We start from the raw sequence: 22,210 nt of genomic DNA, 5'->3' as shown, positions 1-22,210 counted from the left end.
TCTATAGGTACTGTCTTAGGTTTAGATAATATTTATGAAAAATACTATGGTACAAGTTTTATAACTAAAATTGGTAAATTAAGAGGAGTTTATAAAGTTATTAATGACGAAATGGAAAAATAAGTAAGTTATGAAAAAAGGATACGTTTTGAAAATGGTAGTTAAAGATGATAAAAATTTAAGAACTACGGGATCTCCTAAGGTGAGTGATCACTATGGAGACGGAGCCCCCATATTAAATAATGAATTAATTATTGAAGGGGGGCAGTCAAATATGGAGAAAAGAATGCGTACTATCAATGAGGATGGTATGTATAATCTTGACTTAATGAGGGTTGGTGAATTTAAAACCAACCAGAGTGTATATAAAATTTTACTAGATGAAGATATATTATTATATAATTATTTAAAATATAAATGTTTTTTTTTAACTTTTGATTTAGATTATAATATATTAAAGGAATTAACTAAAAATCAAATAAAAAATTTGATAGAAAGTTTAAGAACTGAAAGGTATAAGCCTAAACCAATTAGTCTAGCATATATATTAAAAAATAATGTACGTAATTATAAAAAATTTCAATTTTTAAATGTAAATGATCAATTAGTTCAATATGTAATTAAATATATATTAGAAAATATTTATGAACCTAAATTTAGTAAGTATTCTCATGGTTACAGGCCTAATAAAGGTGTTCATACAGCCATAGACTCTATTCAAAAAAAATGAAAAAATGTTAGATGGGCAATTGTAGTTAATATAGAGTCTTTTCTTTCAAAAATAGATCATCATATTTTAATCGAATTAATAAAAAAAGAAATAAAAGATCAACAGTTTATTGATTTGTTATGAAAAATATTAAGGACAGGTACATTGGATGATAAAGGTTTCTATAAACCAACAGAAAAGGGAGTATTACATTGTGTTATAATATCTTCATTATTAGGTAATATATATTTAAATGCTTTTGATAATTGATTGTTAGATTATATACCTTGTATATATAATAAACATACATTTAATAGTGATCATAGTTATATAAAAAATAAAGAATCTAGATACAAAGAATTGAATAATTTTAGACCGATAATAAAAACGAAAAAAAATATATATTATGTAAGGTATGCTAATGATTTTATATTAGGTATCAATGGGCCTAAAAGTTTGTCTATAAATTTAAAAGATCAAGTAAATTTATTTTTGAAAGGTAATTTGAAGTTAAATTTTTTAGAAGAAAAAAAAAAAATCATAGAAGTTACGAAAGAAAATATTGATTTTTTAGGATTTCATCTAAAATCTATAGGCTTTATAAATAAAAATAATTATAATTCAGGTATTGATAAAGGTGCTTTTATTGTTAGTAGGGTACCTTATGTCGCTCTTTGTAAAATGCTTATAAAAGGTGGCTTTATGGATAAAAATTTTAAAATTAAAGCTATAAATAAGTGAATACATTTGGGACATAAAGACATACTTATAAAATATAATTATATAATTTTAGGTTTAGTTAATTATTATATTATAGCGCAAGATGTTGTCGTATTGCGTAAGTTTATTGATTTTGTATTAAGGCATTCTTGTGCTAAAACATTAGGACGAAAATTTCGTTTAAAGAGTCGAAAAAAAGTATTCAAAAAATTTGGAAAATTTTTAAGTATAGAAGATGGTGGTGCTAAGATAAAATCTTTTAAAGATATTATAATTAAATTAAAATTTATTAAGGATATACAACTTGATGATAAAGAAAACTTTTTTTAAACGTTGATCTTTTAATTTATGTTTAATATTTTAATAAGTCGATTTAATAGTTTTTTCTTATTTAGCGAGTTTAATTTATAAATAAATTATTTAGTTTTTATTTAGTAATCCATTATGTATTTAATAAAAAAATAGTTAGTACTAAAAAAAAAACTATTATTTTATATATACACACTAGTTTATAATGGTAAAAAGTTGTATACTAGTAAAACTCATATATATATTGATGGAGAGCCGTATGCGATGAAAGTCGCACGTACGGTTCGGAGGGAGACTATTGATTATCTTATTTTTATGAAATAAGACTTAATAGTCGACCCTACCTTTATATGCAATTTTAAGGTCAGTACCTAGTAAATTAGGTGGTCTTATTGTTTTGGGTATTGCTGTTTTATTTTTTTTATTTTGACCTTATTTAATAGGTGTGTTTCAAATAGTGCGTAATAGTTTATTTAAACCTTTTTTAAAAGTAATAATTCCTTTATTTTTTTTTAATTTATTATTATTAGGTTGAATAGGTGGACAATCTGTAGAACCATTATATTTATTTTTAGGTCAATTGTCAATTTTTGTTTATTTTCTTTTTTTTTTTTTATTAATTTTTACAAATATTATAGAGTTTTATATAATATTTACTTATGGTTTATTAAAAAATAAAAAATAATGCTATATTATATTATAAATGTTTTGTTTTTTGTCGGAATGGTTGGTTTATATTTAAACAGAAAACATATAATTGTTTTATTATTAGCTTTAGAATTAATATTTTTATCTATTAATTTAAACATAGTATATACTATAACAAACTTAGATTTAGTTGTAGGTTATGTATATATTTTATGTATTTTAACAGTAGCTGCTGCAGAAGTTGCTATAGGTTTGGCCCTTTTAGTTTTATTTTATAGAATTCGTGGAGGTATCTCTTTAGATTTTATAGGATTGTTAAAAGGTTAGTATTAGTTTTATATTAAAAAAATAATGAATTCACCTTTAAATCAATTTGATGTATTTACAATTTTAAATCTAAGTTCTGGAAATGTTATGTTTTTTAACATAAATAACCTTAATTTAGTAAAGTTTAGTGTCTTTGCCTTTTTTTTTTTAACTTACTTTTTTCTAACTGATGAGATCAAGGTAATACCAAAAAAAGTGCAATATATAATAGAAACAATATATTTATTTGTTTATCGTTTAGTGTTTGTGCAAACAACACAAAAAGGATTAAAATTTTTTCCTTTTTTAATAACTATATTCGTAATGGTATTATTGTTAAATTTGGTAAGTTTATTACCATACAGTTTTGCTGTAACTAGTCATTTTATATGAAGTTTATACTTATCATTAAGTACATGTTTCGGTATATTTATATTAGGTTTAATGAATTATAATTTGGATTATCTAAAAATATTTTTACAAAATATTCCAATATTATTATACCCTTTAATGACTGTTATAGAATTAGCGTCTTATGTTATAAGAGCGTTTAGTTTAGCTATTAGGTTGAGTGCTAATATATTAGCAGGACATATTTTAGTTGATATTATTGCAGAGGTTATATCATTATTAAATTATTATTTAATAGATTTATCTTTTATAGTATTAGCTTTACTTATAGCTTTATTTTTTTTAGAAATAGGAGTGGCTTGTTTACAAGCTTACGTATTTTTATTATTAATTACAATTTATTTAAATGATGCAGTTAATTTGCATCTACACATATAAAAAAAAAATGGTCAACTACCTTAATAGTCTTAAGTGAGAATGACATTTTAACGAGTGAGCAAATAATTACGTGGAATCTTTTGGTATTCTATATAATATTATTTGTATGTATTTAATTTTTATAGTAGTTTTGTTAAGTTTTTGATTACTTTTTATATTATTTAATCATAGTTATATTAATCTAACTATGATAGAAAAAGAAATAAAAAAGTATGTTTATAGTGGTAAAAATAAAAATAAAAAAGCATTAATTAATGTTGAAGAAAATGACCGCTCAACTGGAATTGTAAAGTTAAGTGATACACAAGAATTTACAAAACTAGAAGCAACTTGAAGTATTATACCGGTTACTTTTATAGGTCTTGTGTCTGTACCTTCTGTAGGTTTAGAGTACAGTATTAGTCCAGATGTAACTCCTTTAGTAACTATAAAAGTCATAGGTCACCAGTGATACTGACAATACGAAGTTACTACAATATTACATCCTGGTTGTGCTGAAACTTCAAATAGTGATGTATTTTTAGAAAGTGATATTTATGCTTTATTTAAAGAAGAAGGTACTAATGATGATTTTTTAGAAAAATTGGAAGCATTAGATTATTCTAAATTAAAAAAAATTATTAATAGTAATTTAGTTCATAATGACCCAGACTTTTTTAGATTACTTTCTTTAGATAATAAATTATTATTACCAGTAAATGTGCCTGTCGAATTTATAATAACATCAACAGATGTTTTACATAGTTTTGCTTTACCATCGGCCGCTGTTAAAATTGATGCAGTGCCTGGTCGTTTGTCTGAACAAGTGGTTATTTTTGAAAGACCTGGTATTTTTTGAGGTCAGTGTAGTGAGTTATGTGGTCCTTATCATGGCTTTATGCCAATTATCGTAGAGGCAGTTTCTATGGATAAATTTATTGAATTTATGTTAGAAACTGATGAATATTATTAAAAAAAAAGTGATCAATGATCTAAACATTTTTAAGTGAGAACGATATCTTGACGAGTGAGCAAATAATAATGTGGAATTCTTTGGTATTCTATATAATGTTATTTGTATGTATTTAATTTTTATATTAGTTTTATTAAGTTTTTGATTACTTTTTATATTATTTAATTATAGTTACTATAATAAAATTATTATAGAAAAAAAAATAAAAAAGTATGTTTATAGTGGTAAAAATAAAAATAAAAAAGCATTGTTTGATGTTAAAGAAATTGATTATTTAGCTAGAATTGTAAAATTAAGTGATATACAAGAATTTACAAAATTAGACTTAAACTTTTGTGCTATACCTGTTGTTGTAACTGGTATTTTTTCACCTTCTTATGATTTTGGTTACTTTAATCATGGTAATGACATACCTTTAGTGACTTTAAGACTCGAGGGCGAATATTGGTATTGACAATATGAAGTTACTGCATTAACAAATCCTGGTTGTGCTGGAACTTCAAATAGTGATGTATTTTTAGAAAGTGATACTTATGCTTTATTTAAAGAAGAAGGTACTAGTGATGATTTTTTAAAAAAATTGGAAGCATTAGATTATTCTAAATTAAAAAGAATTATCAATAGTACTGTAGCTAATAATAATCCAGAAGTTTTTAAATTACTTTCTTTAGATAATAGGTTATTATTACCAGTAAATGTACCTATAAGGGTAATTATAACACTACCAGATATGTTAATTGCTAATTATATTTTGCCTGTGGATGGTTTAAAATTTGAGTCAGGTCGTCCTATAATTGAGCAAGTTATTTTCTTTGATAAACCGGGTATTTTTTGAGGTCAGTGTACTGATTTTTATGGTCCATATTATGGTCATATGCCTATTGTTATAGAAGCTGTTTCTATAGATGAATTTATGGAATTCATGTTAGATAATCAGGATCATAAATAAAATTTATAATTATTTTTCTTTATAATTTATTAAATTTAATGTGAGTAAATAACTATGTGTAATATTTTTTATTTTACACAACCTTATTTTATGTATAGTTTTGATATTTGTAGCAAATTTTTTAAATTTTTTGATTATTTTTTATATTATTTAATTAAAGTTACTATGATATTATTATGGTAAAAAAAATAAATAAAAAGTATTAGTTAAAATATTATAGTTTTTTTTTTTAAGACTTGGTTTTTTTAAGGTAAAATGTTAATTGTTTTTATATATTTTAATAATGGATATATTCTTATTATAATAGGAGTTTACTTATTTATTATGTTTTATGTAAGTAAATAATAATTGTAAATAAAATTTACTAAAATTAATGGCACCTACAAGGATACAGTTATCACTTAAAGGTAGAAAATTAAAAACTAGAAGATGTCAAGTTATTTGTTTATTTGGGAAACCACAAAAAAGAGTATTAGTATATAAAGTTGCTATATTGTCACCAAGAAAACCTAATTCAGCTAAGCGTAAACATGCTAAAGTTAGGATTCTAGGGGAAAACTTTACAGGTAAACGTGCTTTTGCCCATATACCTGGTTGAGGTTTTCATGGTTTGCATGAATTTTCTGTTTGTTTAATGGAAGGTGGTAGTCCACCAGATTTACCTGGTGTAAATTATAGTTTAATTCGAGGTTCTTTAGATTTTTTGTTAATTGAAAAACACAGGGTTAGACGTAGATCTAAATTTGGAATTAAGCGTTCAGATGTCGTTAGGAATGATAAGTTTTTTTATCCTGTTTGATGGGGTGATCCTAATCATGCTAAACATCCAAAAAAAATGATAAATGCTTTTTAATTATGCTTAATAAATTTAAATATAAAAATAAAGTTCGTTATCATTTTAGAGAAAAAAAAAAAATAATTTTATCGTGGGAAAATAATGATAAAAATGTTAGTTTAAATAAAAATGAATTAAAGCGCGATAAATGGCGTACTAATTTTATGTTAAAGAAACAACAAGTTAATGGTTTATTATATAAATCTGCATGAAAACGTTTTACATATTTACAACGTGAAAAGAAAGAAATAAATGATGAAAAAAATTGAGTTTATAATTCTCAAGTTTATTTAAAAAAAAAACCATTTATAGGTAATTCTTTAGATAGGAATATTTTTTGGAATAATGTATTAGATATTGTCCGTAAAAAAGATAGTCTTTATTTTATAAAAAATAATTTATATCATATTTTAGATAAAAATACAAATATATATAGAAATTTAAATGTTTTAAATTTTACTTGATTATTTGAAACAAAAACATTTGTAAAAAGTAAAGAGAAATTAGAAAATTCGTTTTCTATGGCTTTAAAATTTTTCTTTAAAGGTTTTATTTTTAAAGGATTTAAACGTATATGTGAACGTAGGTTTTTAGAGTTATTGGTTTTGCTAAAAAGTGAACTTTTTAAATTTAATCAATCAGGTTTTCAAATAATGTTATATTTTTTTGAAAGACTTAAACCTTTATTAGGTTTTAGACGTAAGCGTTTAGGGCGTGTAAATCAAAAAAAAAAAGATGTTCGTTATTTTTATAAATTGTATCATCATAATGTTCGTTGACAAAGTTTAATTTAAAAAGGTTAATATTTAATTCTCCTTTTTATATAAAACGTACTAAAATTGTAAGTGTGTCTGACATATTTAAGGGTCTTATTAGTTCTTTACTAAATAAGGGTCCTATTACTAAAGGTTTAATGAGTTATTATAAATTAATTGGTAAACGTACACCTCATGTTAAAAGAAAAAAAAAAAAAAAAAAGAAAAAGAAGAATTACTAAGTAACCTAAAATTTTTAAGTTTTTATTTAAAAGCAAATACAGCTTCTGTAAGTCCACCTTTAAGTAGTGTGTTAGGTAATTTAGGTTTAAATACTATGACTTTTTGTAAAGAGTTTAATAAATTGACTGAAAATCTTTCTACTTATTTTTTATTAAAAGTTTATTTAAAAGTTGATTTAAGTTCACGTACTTGGGTTATAAAAATAGGTAAACTACCTGTTTCTTATTTATTTAGGTTAGTATCAAAAAAAATAAATAAAAAGTTTTATGGTTCAGGTGGTTTTTTTTTTAAAGAAATTTCTTATATAACTTTATTAGATTTTTTTTTAGTTATTTTGTTTTTTAATGGCATAATTAAAGACTATGAAATTAAGAATAAATTAGCTATTTTAAAATCAATGAATATAAGTGTTATAACTGATAGTTTTTAGTATTTTTAATATTTTAGTAAATAAATAAAAAAACAAAAATAAATAATAAGAAAAAATTGTATAAAAATACAAAAAAATTTGGGTTCGACAAAATTTTTTATAAGTGTAAAATTTTTTTGTGTATATATTATTATATTTATTAATAATTTTCAATTATTTTTTAATTAATTTATATAATAAAAAAATTCAAAATTGCCCTAAAGGTATCGTTTTTATTTTTTTGGTTATAGAATTAAGCTATTTAAATAATATAAATTTAATTTAAAAGTACATACATATATTACTTTAATTAATATATTATTATGGTATAGTATTTTTAAGTTAATAGATGTGTTTATTATAAAATTTATATATTCATTATAAATATTTTTAATTTTAAAAAAGTATAAAATAAAAAAATTATTATGTGAAAAAAATTTTGTTTTTTTAACATTTATGTGAAAAAATTTTGTTTTTTTAGGTAATATCTGTGGCTCTCAAAACTTTCAATATTAGCGTTAAAACGGCCACTTTTTCACGTTTTTGTTAAAAGTACACAGGGTAGCTATCTTTGAAAAGTTGTATAGAAAAAATTTAATGTAATTTTTGTATTATTTTTAGTTTTTTTTTAGTAAATTTTTTCATTTGGTTAATTTTTTGGTTATAATTTAGCTTTTTTTTGTTTTAAATATTCGTTTTGGTATTTTTTTTTTAGTGAATTTTTTTTTGTTAAAAAATTTCGTTAGTTTAGTCAATTTTGATTAAATTATAAGTTTTTTTAGAAAAAATTTTAATTTTTTCAGTATTTAAGCTAATTTAGCTTAAACAATGGGAAAGTTAGAAATAATCAAATTTTTTAGAAATTAAAAGTAGGTAAAAATTTATTCATTTTTCTGTCAAATAATGAGAAAATTTTGCTTAAATTTAAGTAAAATTCAATCGTTTTTCTATCAAAATTTATTTGTATGAAAAACTTTTATATTTTAGTAATATTAAAAAAAATAAGAATATATATATTAATAGGTATAGTTAAAAGTGTGTAAACAAAAAAAAACTTTTAATATTAATTATAACAAAATAATTGTTATAGTTATTAAAAAATAAACAAGTTTGTGTCAAGCACAATCAAATTGTGAAAAATTAAAAATGATAAAGTATTTGTTAATTTTAAGTAGTTTAGGTATTTATAAAATGAACCCCATACAATCATTACTTTGGTTAGTTGTAGTTTTTATGCTAGCTGGTATGATTTTAATTGAGTTAGGTTCCGAGTTTTTAGCGATATTATTGATAATGGTGTACGTTGGAGCAATAGCAGTATTATTTCTATTTGTGATAATGCTATTAAATATTAGAAAAATAGAATTATATAATAATTATGTAAATTATTTACCTATAGTAATGGTTGTAAGTACATATTTATTCTTTGAATTAATGTTTATAGTATATTTAAAAATAAATAATGTATTTATTTTAGATTATTTAACTATAGACTTTATTTGGATAAAAAGTTTGTATTATACTTCAAATATTGAGGTAATAGGTATATTATTATATGATGTGTACTATTATTACTTTTTTTTCTTAGGTTTACTATTATTAACAGCATTATTGGGAACATTAATATTATTAGTAAATACGTCAGAAAAACAAGGGAAAGTAGTCAACCCACATTATAAAAAAAAAAAATGGAAATATTAGTACTAAATAAAAATTTTATAATAGAACTGTGGGGATGAGTAGGTATATTAGAGAATTCTATAATATTAAATAGAAGCGAGTTATATAGTAATATGGATATTATTAATATGAACTACTATTTAATAATTAAAGATTGAACGAGCACTTCATTTATATATACATATATGATTTCAGAATTAGGAGATAATTTTTGACATAATTTATTAAAAAGAATAAATTTAATAAATTTAAAGGAATTAAATTGAAATATGATGAATCGTTATATGATAAAAACAAATATGGAGGTAACTAATTATTTGTATTTCTCAAAATCTAATATAAGTATAAATAATAATTTATATAAATTTATAGATTTAAAAAGGGAAATAGCTAACAATAGTTATATTAGGCCGATAAGTAAATTTTCACAATTTGAATTGTGAAATATAAAAAGAAATAATTTAAGTTATTTTGCATTTAATTCAGAAAAATTTAATAATGTATTAAAAAGATATAACGATTTATTATATTTTTTTAATAATGTTGAATATAATTTATTAGTAAGAGAAAAAATAAATAATAATATAATAGAAAACGTAAAATTTATAGAAATAGAATCAAATTTATTATTTGATAAATTTGATTATGACTTACGTTTTAATTTTATTTTTTTAAATGAAGAATTAGGCTTAAATAAAAGATTGAATGAAAGTTTTTTTAAGTTACAATCTTATTATTTTAAAAGTGGAATAAGTTTAGAAAATATAATAATAAAAACGACTAAGAATAAATCAAAAATTTATATGTCACATGAAAACATTTTTGAATTTAGCCCTGTCAATGATTTTTGATTAAATTTTTTTAAAAAATATTTTATATTTGAAGATGAAAAAAAAAAACTGAAAGGCTTGCGTCTATATTTAAATAACATGACATATACAGAAACATTTCATTTTTATAACAAAATAAATAGATTTAAGTTAGTAAGTTTACTTATGATAATCTATTTTATTTTTATTCTGATTTTATTGTATTATTTTTGACATCGTTATGTCTATATTTTTTCAGTATTATTTAATATTTTGATTATTGTAACTAAAATTGTATATATAATTTTAAATATAATTATGCAGTGTATAAACATGTTTTATATAGATGAGAAGTTTTATAGGAGAAGACGACTAAAGACATGGTATTTTATAAATAGTTTAAAAAATGGTTTAATATTTAAAAGAAATTGAGATTATATAAAATTTATTAATTTTTGAAATAAAGACAAAAATTTGATGGAATATGAAAAACATTTAGAAATGTTTATATTAATAAAAAATAATGAATTTGTAAATTTTAATGTTTTATTACATTATATTTTAAATATAATCAAAGGATTTAAAGAATGGTGTAATATAAATATATTTTTTAAAATAAAAAATATGAATAATCATTATTTTCATAATTTATTATTTTATTTTTATTATCATTATTGAACACATGAATTTTTTATAATGTCATTACCTGTAGTTAGTCATGCATTTCATAGTTTATATTTATTTAATTATATAAGTTTTAATTGAATACAACAATATTGAAAAAGAAGTATAAATTCTACTTGAAAAGTAATATTAGACTCAAATTTTGCAAAAGAAATGAGAATATCAAAAAAAATAAAAACAAAAAAATATAAATATTTTCAAAAAAGAATTTATTTATTATATATATTGTTAAAATTTATAGATAAAATGTATAATTTTGTAAGGATACCTTATTTTGATTTAAGAAAAGATAGGTATTTAGATAGAGTATTACTTTTAGGTAGAATAAATACAAATTTAGAAATATTTCATATATTATTTTCTTCTTTTGAAAAAGAGTTAAATTTTAGGGTAGATGATATGGTTTCAGATGTTTTAAAATTTAATTTAAAATTTTTTAAAAAAAATAATATGTTAAAAGAAAAACCAATATTTTCTATAAATTATGAATTATTATCTTTTTTATTAGAAAAAAAAGAATATTTATTGGGTCATGAGAGTAATGGAAGTTATTTCTTTAAAATAAAAAAATATAGTTATTTTTTTTTATTAAATAATTATTTTATTTATTCTATATTTTTTAATTTTTTTAAAAGACATATAATATTAGAATTTTTTGTAAAGTATTTATATATGTTTGTATTTAATATATTAAATTTTTTATATTTTTTTTTTATGAATGATAATAATATAAAAATAACTTGTAATTTTTTAAATAAGTTAATGTGAATATTAATAAAGAATTGATATATTTTAAAAAATAAGACAAGTATATTAAGTAATATTTTATTAAATAAATTAAGTGAAAAAATTTTAAAATATGTTTGCCTTAGTTTAAAATTTATAATAATAACAAACATAATTATAGCTTTAATTAATGTAGATATTTTGGAAATTATAATAGTATTAAATTCAATAATATTACCAGAAGTAACTAAATTAATAATATACATGTATATATTTGTGTTTGAAAGTATAAAATATTTTATAGAATTAGTTTTTATAAAGAATATATTAAGTGTATTTAGTATGAATAAATTATACTTATTATATATTTCAGGAACTTTAAATGATTTAAATGTTAATTTAGATTACTATAAGTTTATAGCTTGTATTAAATTAGTATTGAAAAATTATTGTAAAAGTATAGAGATATTTTATGAAATACTAACATTTAATTCTCAAATAGTTTGGACCCAAATAGGTATTCCATCAAATTTTATACATGCTTTTTTTAGGTTATTTTTTAAATTTATATTTATAAATGTACAACCATATTGATTTTTTTTTCTTAAATATTGAGATTTTAATCATTATAATTTATTTTCAAGTTATTTTTTAATTATTTGATATCCAACTTTATTAACATATGCAGATAATAATTCATTATTTGATTGTTTAATTTCTATTAATGTTATTTTAATTTGGAAAGCTTATTTTTTTTTTGAATTAATATTGAATTATTTTAATAATTTAATATTAATTGTTATGTTAGTATTTTTTCATTTTTTAGGAATAATATTACAATATTTGTATATACTAATAAAGTATATTTTTTTATTAAATATTTGAGTAAGTTTAGAAGTATATAATTTATTCAAGTATATGTATATATATATGTATATATATAAATTAGTTTATTTTTCAAAAATAATATTTTTTAATTTTTTTTTTGGTCAAATATTTTTAAATTTATATTTATTTTGTTATAATTTATTTTTTTATTATTCTGATCAAGTTTACTATTTATTTGATATAGAACATATCATGGATTTTGGAAATCCTCTTAGGGAAAAAAGAGAGCAAGTAACTACTGCACTAGAAGTAGATTCTCTTAGTAGTAATTTTTTTGAAAATATACTTATAGTAGATAAGTTTAATCGTGAATTATTTTTTAACTATATACAACAAGAATGGAAAAATTTAAATTATTTTAAAACATTTTTTATTGAATATAAAAATTTAAACAGTTTTTTAAGTTTATTTTTTATTATCTATATTTTTTTATTAATGAAATTTTTTATGTATTTATTTTCCTTAATAAATAATTGATATTATTTTATATTTTTTAATAATGATAATATTTTTTATTTTAGTCCATATTTAAATTGAAAGAATTTTAGATTTTTAAAGAAAGAACGAAATTATCATTTTTTAAATGAAGGTAAAATATTAGATGTACCTTTTATGTATTTATTTGGTTCTTATTATAATTTAGATAAATATTTTTTGAAAAATATAAAATATTATCTTGTGAATATACAAAACTTAAAATTTTTAAGGGACGTTTACGTAATATGACAGAAGAAGGCCCTTTATTAGATATAGGTGATGTTTATAAAACTAGAGGAAAAAATTATATATCTAATAATCATAATTATCAAATTTTTAATTACGAAAAATATAGTGATAATTTAATTAATAGCTTAAAAGATTCATATTTTAGTTATTATTTGAAAAGTAATTATTTTTTTAAAAATTATCAAATATTTTGATTTGATTTTATTAATACATTCTTGATGAAAATGACTGAAATGCATGGTAATCACAGTGTTTATGAATTTAGAAAAATGTATAATTGACCTAGAAAAAAAAATAAAGATAAATATAATCAATTATTTGGCCCTGTACAAGTATATGAACCTTTTACAAAAAAAAATGGTAAAAATTATTTATTGGGGCAGGATTATATAAAGGATAATGGTTGAAGAAGGTTGGTTGATAATAAGTTAAGTATGTTTGAAAATAAAAGTTTAAGTATATTGAATTTAAAATATGAGTTTAAAAATTTAAAAAAAGATGTAATAATAAAAGAGCCAATTTTAAAATATAATTTTAAATCTATCAATAAGAATTTATATTTAAATAATTATTTACAATATCCTTTAATATTTTTTACAATAAAATTACAAGAAAAAACTAAGTTATGGGATGAATTTAAATATTTATTACCTTTTAATTTAAAAAAAGAAAAAAATATATATAATAATTATTTTTTATTAAATAAGAAAATAATAGATAAATATGAAGCTATACCATTTACTGCAAGATTTATGGCCGAATTACATAATTTATCTTTTTTAAAATTTATATTTTTTAATGCGGCTTATCAAAACTTTATTTTATTTGATGATTCAAATTATAAAAGAAATTGAAGATCAGAAGTAACACCGGAAAACCTTGTATTGCAAGAACTTTCTAGTTATCATAGGTATACAAAAGTTAAAGGTTTAATGGAACCTTCTTTAGTTACTTTGAATTTATTTGAAAAGTTTGGTAATTATAATGAAATAATGCAGAAATATTTTCTTTGATTAAATAATATAAATATAAATTATTTTAAAAATCATTTAATAATTTTTAAAAAATCATCTAATAATTATAATTTTTTAGATAATGTAGATTTAACATTAGAAATAGATCAAAATGTATTAGATAATGAAGATTCTTTAAAATCGAATTTATTAAATAAAAATTTTATAAATGAATTATCAATTTTAAATAATAAAAAAAAAGTAATAAATTTTGAAGAAAAAATTAAATTAAATTTCGACAATTTTAAATCTATGGAATTTAAAGCATATTATTTAATAAAAATAGATGTAGAATATGGTTTACATTATAATCAATTAAGTTGAATTATAACATTTATAATGTTATATTTACCTTTAAGTTATTTTGTTGAGGAACCAACATTGGGTTGAGAGTTGGATAACTGGTATGTTTATTTACCTGGTATAACTTATACTACTTTTTATGTAGAATATGGTCCACTTTTAAATAAACATTGTTTAGATACGAATTTTGAACCATTTACTTGAGGTTATTTATTTTTAAAGGATGGTTTAATTTATTTAAATAAATTTTTTAACATTGAATCATCGAATGATTATGGTTTATTTCATTTTAATTTAGAGTATAGTTTACAACCGTTCAAAACTATAGGTATGATTTATGATGAACAGTGGGAATTTAATAAAAAAGCAGAGTTTGCTAGGTTTAATTCTGTCTTTTTTGAGGATGAAGATTCAGTTGATGAAGACTTGATGTTACCACATGAAAGTATGATATTTCATCCATTATTTAAAGATTTAGCGTTAAACAAACCTAAATTTTATAGTAATAATATACATAATTTTGAATTTTATTTAGGTTTGTTTAATTTCGAAAACTTAATTGTTTTACAAAAACTTTTAGATAAAACTATAAATATTTATGATAAATATTTATATTTTAGTAGTATAAATCATTCAAAAAGGTTTAGCGTTTTTTTTGATGAAAAATTACAATTTAATATATTTTTTGATTGAATAAATTCTGAAATAAAACAAAATTTTTTTTATAATTACGGTATGAATTCAAGTTTTGAATTTATATACGAAGATAATAAGAAATATAACTCAATTCTTTGGTTAGAAAGGTTCTTTTTAAAAAAAAAGATATCTAAAAATTTAATTAACCATCATTTAGAATCTTATGGTTTGTTTGGGAAGTTTTATCATATTTATTTAAACAAAAATGCAACAACATTTTATGATTGATGGTCTTCTACATCAAAAAATTCATGAAATTTATATAAAAATTATTTTGAAAGCGATGTAGGAAAAAAAAAAACAAATCTTAGGATGACTCATTTAAAAATAAATTATGATACTCTTATAAATAATTATGATTTTAAAAATATAACTTATAAAAATACACCAATATATTTTCTTTTTTTTCATGAGTTTACATTTATTTTATCTTTAATAAAAAATTTTTTTTTTATTAATAAAAATATCAGTTATATTGATAATTCTTTTTTTTTTGGTAATAATAATAATATATATTGATTATTTAAATGATGATTATCGAATAAAGAGGTATTTTTAGATATTTTTAATGCAAAAAAGGATAATATTTTTTTTATTGCTATGATAAATTGAATAATATATAGTTCAATACATTTTTTTTTATTTATGTCATTTTTCATTTTTTATTTTTTTTATATTAATTATTTTATGTTAACAAAAGGATTAAAAGATAAAAAAAATAAAAAATTGTCAAAAAATTTAGAAAGAAGATATGAGATTTCGACTAAGCTATTATACAGTAAAAGTGGTGTTTTTGATAAAGACACTGAATTTTGTTTAAGATTTCTCAAAGAAAACGTATCTTATATTTATGTATTGCGTCAATTAGATTATAAAAAAAAGTTATTTTTAAAAAAAATAAATAAAAATTTGTTATATATTGATTTACCTAAAGAAAAAGGTATTCTATTAAAAGCAAATTTATTAGGTAATGATAGTTTCCTAAAAAAAACTTTAAAAAAAAAAATTTTTTATAAAATAAATGATAATAAATTAATAAATACTTATTTATTATTAAAAGAATTAACTTTTTTTATAAAATTAAATAAAAAAAATTTAGTTTATTTAAAAAATAAGATAAAGTTAATAAAAGCTTTTTTTATTAAAGATTAAAAAAAAAAGTAGTAAAAAGGTTTAGGTAAAAAAAAATGAACCTTTATATTTGTAAAAAAGAATAAAAAATGGCTTGTTTAATTAGATCTAGAGGTAAATTTTATAGAAAAACTAGATTAGATATTTGGGCTTATTATACTACTTATAATAATAAGTTAAGTTCACGTAAAAAAATAGATAGTACAGTTTTATATTGGTGTCGTTTAAAAATATTGTCTAGAAATTATTATAATTTTAGAAAAAGAAGGTACGTTTATCGTTTATGGAATAGAAAACGTTTTAAATTCCCTAAAAGACTAAAAGATGATTATATAAAACCAAGGCATTTAAGAGGTTTTTATATGATTTTAAAAAAAAAAACTTTTGTAGATTATGTTAAAATAGCACGTAAAGGTAAAATGGTACGTGGTTTTATGTCTACATATTTAGGTTTATTGGAAGGTAGGTTATTTATAGTTATATATAGGTTAAATTTAATCAATAATATTTTTATGATAAAAAATATTATAAATTTAGGTGTATTTAATGTGAATTTTAAAAAAAAAACACATATAAATACACCAATACGTTTAGGTGATTTTATTATTGTAAGTAAAAGATGAAGGAAATTGTTATTAAACGATATGGTTTATAGAGTATCACAAGGTATAATTTCTAGAAATGTAAAAAACTATTATACAAACTTTTCAAGTTTAAAATTTGTTTTATATAAAGTGTATAAACATAAGGATATACATTATCCTATAAGAATTGATTTATATAGAGCAATTGATTTTATTGGAAAATTACGTTAGTAAAAAAAATGGCATATGTTATGAATCCTAATACATTTAAAGTAGGTTATAGTATAACATGGTCAGATAATTGGTATTCGAATAATAAATTATATCCTTTAATGTTACATGTAATGTTAAGTGTACGTTCATTAATTTGTTATTTTTTTTTCAAAAAAAGATTAGAAAAATTAGATATATATTTAAGTCATTTAAATATAGGTTTGAATTCAGGTTCATTGATTATTTCTTTATTTTTCTATGATACAAAAGTTGATTATAAAGGTATGCGTAATTCTTTAAAATTATATCAATATTTGCATATACCTCAAAAATATAAAACATGGTATAAATTTTGAGCAAAAAAAACCGTTACCAGAACATAAACAGCATGAGCATAATGCATTTGGTTGATATTTCAAGGATGTATTCATGCGTTATTCGTGATGAGTAAGGCGATTTAATTATAGACCATTTGATGATGCCCATTTAGAGGCAGTTTATAGAAGTCAAAGGTTTTTTTTATTTTTTAATTATTTAGGTTTAGCGCCTGATGTTTTATTATTAGAATATTATAAACGTAGTTTTTTTAGGGAAAGAAAATGACGTACATATAGGAGTATAAACAGAAGGCGTATTCAAGGTAAAAAAAAGTGAGTATATATAAATGTTAGAGAAACTTATATTTTAGGTATTTTTTATAGTTTGATACTAAATCATAAGTTAAGCTTTGATTTTTTAGGTGGAAAAAATGGTGATGTAAATTTAATGAGATTATTAAGGTATTTGTTCTTTTATGGTAGAATGCCTCATTGAGGTCGTCAACATTATAATATAACTTTACCCAATAAATCAAAGCATATAAAAGCTTATGCTAAAAATTTTCATTGAAAACATTACAAAGAAAATTTTCATAAAAGAAATGTATATTCTTCTTATTTAAAAAATTTAAAAAGAAAAAAAGCATTTTATATAAAGAAAAAAAGAAAACAAGTAAAGGAAGCTTTTAGTGAAGTGTTTTTAAATATATTTTTTGGTAAATTATGAAAAAGTACAGGTAATAGTCTAGATTTTACTTTAACTAAAGTAAAAAAAATAGAAATACCTTCTTTTAAGTCAAAAGGATTACAAAAAAAATATAAAATTTTACTTAAAAAAGTTCAAATTGCTTTTAAAAAACCAAATTTGTTTAGTTATATATTTTTTTCTAATTTAGTTCAAAATTATTATATACTTGCTAAAAAAGCTACAACTTTATTAAAGCGAGGTCCTTTTTATAAAGAATTTATTATACATGAAAAAAATATGGATGCAATACGTATTTATTGGGATAATAAAGGACAATTAGCTGAAGAAGATATTCATTGAGTAGGTCATATAGATGATCTTATACAGAATTATTTTGAATCTTATCATAAATATCTTCCATTTTTTACTTTAGAAACTGCCGTAAAAAAAAAAAAAAAAAAATGAGCAAAATTTTGAAATGCTTATATAAAAATATATCCTACTTTATATAAAGCTGTTTTAAAAGTTTCTGTAAAAAAAAAAAAAGATTCTTCTTTTTTACTTACAAAAAAGAAGCTTGATAAGTTATATAAAAAAGCTTTTTTAGTTAATACTGTGAAAATTGATAAAAAATTTAAAATAAACAATTATTTATTAAATAAGGGTGAAAGGTCTTATTTAAATAAATTAAAATATTTAATGAATATACCCCCTATAAGAAAAAAAAAAACAAGGCATTTAACTGTTAATGAAAAATTAGAAAACAAAAAAGCAGAGTTAAAAGCTTTGCAAGAAAAAGCTGAAATGGCTAATAAATTACTAAATATTCATAAGGTTTATACTAAAAAAGAACTTAGACGAAAGAAAGTTACTGGGTTTTTCAGTGCATTATTTAATCAATTGAGTAAATCGGGTCGTTTAGGTTTAGGTTTAAAGTCAACTCAAAAAAGAAAAATAAGACCTTGAAGATTCCAAACTTTAGAAAAAAGAGTAAATTATGGTTTTCGTATGATAACACATTTTGATAAAAAATATCTTTTTTTACAACCAAAAACTCGTCAAAAAATAAATAGTGAGTTTTTTACTATGAGTTCAATTCGTTTTTCTTATGCACGTATGTTTTTTATGTTATGAGTTTTAAAATTAAATACTCAATTAAGAAAAATGTCTCCATATAGGTTAATTGAACAGAATTATTTTAAAAAATTAAATATTTATGAAACAATTTATTTATTTTTCTTTTTATTAGTTAAAAGACCTTTTTTAAAAAAAATTTGTTTTTTAATTTCATGTTTAATTAATAAATGATGTGGTTTTAGTTCTAAATTTAAATTTTATATTATTACAAATAATGAAATAACTTCAAGTTATATTGCAAAACATATTGCTTCTGCTTTTCGTATAGGGTTTAATTGACGTGATGTTGTAAGACCTATAAAAAGAGATTTAAATTATTTGTTATCTGATTTACGTTTATTAGAATATGGTTATGATAATAAATATGTTAATTCTTTTAAAAACTTAACTGAAGAAGCACCTGGTGACTTGTTTGAGCATGATACTGTCTTTATGACTATATATAAAAAGAGATATTTAAATGCTATTGCAAAAAATTTTAAGAAAGAAGTTTTTATAAAATTTTTTAATGGTTTATGGAGATATTCTTTTTTTTCAGTAAAGAAAAGAATATCGAGACGTTTTAAATATTATTGAATCACTAAAAAAAACCGTGATTTTTTTGAAGATTATATGTTTGGTAGCAAAACAAAAAATTATATTTGAAATTCATCAATCTTTTTTTTTTATTTATCAAAATTAAAAAATTACTTTTTTTTATATTTATTAACAAAATATAATCAATTGTTACCTAATTATTGTGTTTTTGATTCTAAAACAATTGCTTCTTATAAATTTGAAGATAAATTTATAGATTGTAATTTAAGTTTATATTATATTTTATCCAGTTTAGATAAATTTCAGGTTTTTACAGTAAAAGATATTTATACTTATATGCATTTACGTACTAAAAAAAAAAATAAAAAATTACTTAATTTTGATAAAAAAAAAACTTTAATCAATTGAAAAATAGATAGATGGGAATTTAATAGGGAAAGAGATTATTGTAGAGTTGTGCATAGTTTTTGACGTAATATAAAATTCATAGGTTTATTTTACGTATTAAGAATGATGTATACTTTTTATTTATATTTTTTTAAATCTAAAAGAAAAGTTTGTAATTTAGGTAATTCAGAAGATGGTTTTACTAATATTGATTTTATGAAAATTTGTTTTGATTTTTATGGAAATAGTTTTATTTTATTTAAAAAATTTTTACATGTATATATTACTATTAAAAATATAATGCAATGGGGTCTATCCAATGTAAAGTGTTGAAAAGATTTTTATGCTTGAAGAAAAAAAATATCAGTACCTTTAACTATTTTTATAAACACGGATCGTTATGTTTTTTACTATTTAATAATTTGAAATATGTATATATATATTTTAAAAAAAGATTATATTTGAAGTTTAAATGATTTTCCTTCATGATCGGGGAGTCGTGCAAAAGAATTATGACCAGATAAGTCTAACGTGTTAATAAATAAAATGCTTTTTCATTTTTTTAATATAGCAAGTCGTGAGAATTTACTTTTAAAAAGAAGAAATGTGTTTTTTTTAATAAATTATATAAAACATTTTTATTGTAAACTATTAAAAAATAGGTTAAAATGGTTAAAATTAAATTTAATTTTATTATTAATTAATCCAAATGTACAAGTACCTTTATATCTTTTTAATTCTTTGTTATTAAATTTAGATTTTTTAAATTTAGTTAAAAATAATGTATTAAAATTTATAATTAATTATTTAGATTTTAATAGTTTTGTTTTTCATAGAGATTTTAGATTTTCATTTTTTAATTTAAATAAAAATGTAAATAAGTTTAATTTTAATATATTTTATTTATTAGATATAAAAAAGTTTAGGTTAAATTTAACACAAAGTTTAACAGCTAAAAATTTACGTTGACACAATTATAGTAAAATTTTAAAAAAAAAACTTTTATTGATTATTTTTATAAAAATAAAATAATATTGGGTTATAAATTAAGATTAGCCGGACGTTTTAGAAGAAGAAGAAAACGTACGATAGTTTGAATTAAAAAAGGTATGTTACCTATTTCTTCCCATGAAAAAATTGTAGATTATGGGCAAAGTGTTACAGCAAATGAATTTAGTACATATTCAGTTAGAGTTTGAATAAATAGAAATACAAATTATAAGCAAAAATACTTTTTAAAATTTTAATAATGAGAAGAGAACCGAGAAATTGGAAATATAAAAGAACATTCAAGTTCAGGAATAAAATAAAACATTTCGAACCTGCAATGAGTCATTTGTGTTTTAGTAATTTTGGTTTAGTTGTTGAAAAGGACACTTTTTTAAATTATAATCAATTGTTTACTGTATATCGTTTATTAAAAAAAAAATTTAAAAAAAGGTGTTATTTGAAATTTAATGTAAGTTGTGTTTTACCTTTTACAAAAAAACCAGTTTCAGCAAGAATGGGTAAAGGTAAAGGTGCTTGAAAAGGGTTTAATGTTTTAGTAAGAAAAGGTACAATTCTTTTTGAGTTAGGTAATATAGAACTTATAAATGTTATAATAGTGTTTAAAGAATGTTCTAATAGACTACCAGTAAAAACAAAATTATTAAAATTAAAAAGTTAATATGGTAATTACAGGAACTAGTGTAAATGTTGTAGATAATACCGGTATTTTAAAAGCACGTTGTATAAAAATATATGGAAATTCAAAAAAAAATTATGCAAAAATTGGTGATACAATTTTGGTGGTTGTTGAAACATATACTTTAAAAAGAGGTTTTTTTCTAGATGAAAAAAAAAAAGAACGTTTTTTAAAGGGTAAAAAGCATAAAGCGTTAGTTTTAAGAACAAAAAAGTTTTATAAAAGGAACTATGGTGTTTTTATTAAATTTTCGGATAATGCAGTTATAATTATAAATAAAAGGAAGTTACCTTTAAGTAAAAAAATAAAAGGTCCAGTTTTATATGAGTTGTTGGAAAAGTATCCATCAATTGGAATATTAGCTCGTTGATTAATTTAAT

The sequence above is a fragment of the Entelurus aequoreus genome, linkage group LG19, assembly GCF_033978785.1.
Source record: "Entelurus aequoreus isolate RoL-2023_Sb linkage group LG19, RoL_Eaeq_v1.1, whole genome shotgun sequence".
NCBI lineage: Eukaryota > Metazoa > Chordata > Actinopteri > Syngnathiformes > Syngnathidae > Entelurus > Entelurus aequoreus.
The sequence above is the reverse complement of the archived record's forward strand: the minus strand, read 5'-3'. Positions refer to the sequence as shown.